Raw genomic sequence first — 2,170 nt, 5'->3', positions numbered from 1 at the left:
AGCAAGTGAAAATAAATAAAATAAACAATAAAAGGTGAATCAAATAGATCATTACGGCAAGGCTGGGATGGTCCATTTGGTAAAGTAAATCCGTTGGGCATCTTTCTTCGCCTTTAGACAATAATTCTGATGGCAAAAGAGCCAAACGGGACAGGCAAAAAAAAAGAAAGAAAAAAAAGCACGCAAAATTGCACTAAAAGAATCCACGAAACAGGGAAGCTGCAAAAGGTGAACGGTGTTATAGCGAGGGACCACTGTAATTGTAAAGATAAGTCACAACACACCCTTCGTGAATACTAACATATAGAGACCCTTACCAGCAATCGTTCATGTATGTTGTAATATCCTGTGGCTTTTTTTCACGGTTTGTTGACATGCTGTGTAGGTGTGTACTGACATCGACATAATGGGGAAACATCTGTCTTTGACTATTGTTCACCTGTAGTTTGAATGCTGGACATTTGCCTGTTTAAATCATAAGAACTGTCACTATACAGAGATGTGCTTCTGCTGCAGTAATGCAGTTCTGCTTGTGTTGAGTGATGTAAAAAAATTTTGATATCACACTGCAAGGTAGAGAAGCAGTACATCCTCCAGCCACACAGTTAGTGTTCAGTATAATAAAACTTCCTCAAAGCAGATTTTAATTATTTTATTGTCCAGCTGAAACTAACACCATCACTAAATCCAGAAACTGACCTCAGGTACAAATCACACAGGTCTGCAACCAAAAAACTAAAGAGAAATTTTGGTTGTTTCTTATAGAATTTTACTCACTGAAACTGGGAAAAATATTTAAAAAATACCATCTTATCAGATTTTCTTCCAAAATGCTTTTAGTTTTTATTAAATGAACTGAAATCTGGTATGCTATACCTGAGTCAAAAAAACATATCTAATAATGATTTCATACATTAATTAATTAATTAATTAATTAAAATGCAAATACAAATTAGGGGGAGGGGGGTTCTTGTGTTTGGCGGTATGAAGAACTCAGATGATCATGTCCCAATGGGTTTATTTTGTTAATGAATCTCAGAACAATTATGCATAATTAATTGTAACAAAACATTGATTTTTTTCATCGCTGTTGTGCTTTTTTTAATGTAAGCTCCTCATGTATTCCACAGAAACTGTACGTGATGGAGGGACATGGAGATAATTTTTGGATTCAGCACCATAAAAAACATAATATTTAACAAAAATATCTCATGCAGCTGAAATTTATTTTTTCAGACCTGTGTTATTTTGCATCTGAACGAGGTCGCTCACCTTGAAAGCAGTCGTCTGTGATTTTTGTCAGAGTCCTCTCTTCACTGAAGTTTCTCTTTTTTTCTCTCAGCATTTATATCGTCATCAATCTTTGAGCGAACAAAGTAGAACTTTTTCTTCATCCTCTGAATCTCCTGAGCGAGTTTCACATCATTCTCTTTGAACCGAGCAGCAGCAATGATGATGAAGAAGTCAAACTTCTCAAATCCAACACTTTCCAGGTACGTGTCAGATGGAAAATTTGGGGTACCAACTCCAGGAAGATCCCAGAATTTAACATTGGGATAGTTTGGATGGAAGTATTCTTTAACCTCCATGGTGCATTCTGTAACACCAGTAGGAGCAGCTCCCTCCTCATCATCGGACAGCCCTCTGAAGGCATTAACAAAGGTGGATTTACCAGAACCAGTTTCCCCTGTGATGGCGATATTCAGTGTGATGCCATTCATCCCCAGTGGCTCCTTCACCATTCGACCAGCTGATGGTTTGTCATGGAGTTGTAGAGCTTTAATTTCTTTTGTAACTGATTTACAGTCAGTTTGAACAGCCATCCTGATCCTTGATAACTGCAGTAAGAGAGATGTTGAAAGTTATTAAACAACTGGAAAAATAATAATAGCTATTTTTTTCAGTTAACATACAAAACTGTATGATGTCAAGACCATTTCAGTGTATTGAAATTGTCTTAATACATTTCATTACATTACATTTCAAGGCACTGAAAATTTAAAGTTCTTAAAAATTCCTTGCAGGTCTACTGCCATAAAATCCGAGGAGTAGAGCTGGGCGATAGAATGATAACGATATGTATTGTGAAATAACTTTTTCTCAATAGAAAAATGAAACTATTGCGATAGATCTCATCTCTGTCTCTCTTCCTCTCTTAAAAAAAAAAAAA

At 36.1% G+C, this 2,170-nt stretch overlaps 1 pseudogene; it reads right to left on the bottom strand.

Annotated features, from left to right (window-relative positions):
* Positions 1-2,121, bottom strand: part of LOC102295236 — an 18,211-nt pseudogene extending 16,090 nt beyond the window's left edge.
* Between the last annotated feature and the right edge of the window lie 49 nt (positions 2,122-2,170).

This window comes from Haplochromis burtoni, unplaced genomic scaffold (assembly GCF_018398535.1).
Source record: "Haplochromis burtoni strain Fernald_Lab_line unplaced genomic scaffold, NCSU_Asbu1 Contig_415, whole genome shotgun sequence".
Classification (NCBI taxonomy): Eukaryota; Metazoa; Chordata; class Actinopteri; order Cichliformes; family Cichlidae; genus Haplochromis; species Haplochromis burtoni.
This window is presented reverse-complemented; position numbering and strand designations above follow the sequence as displayed.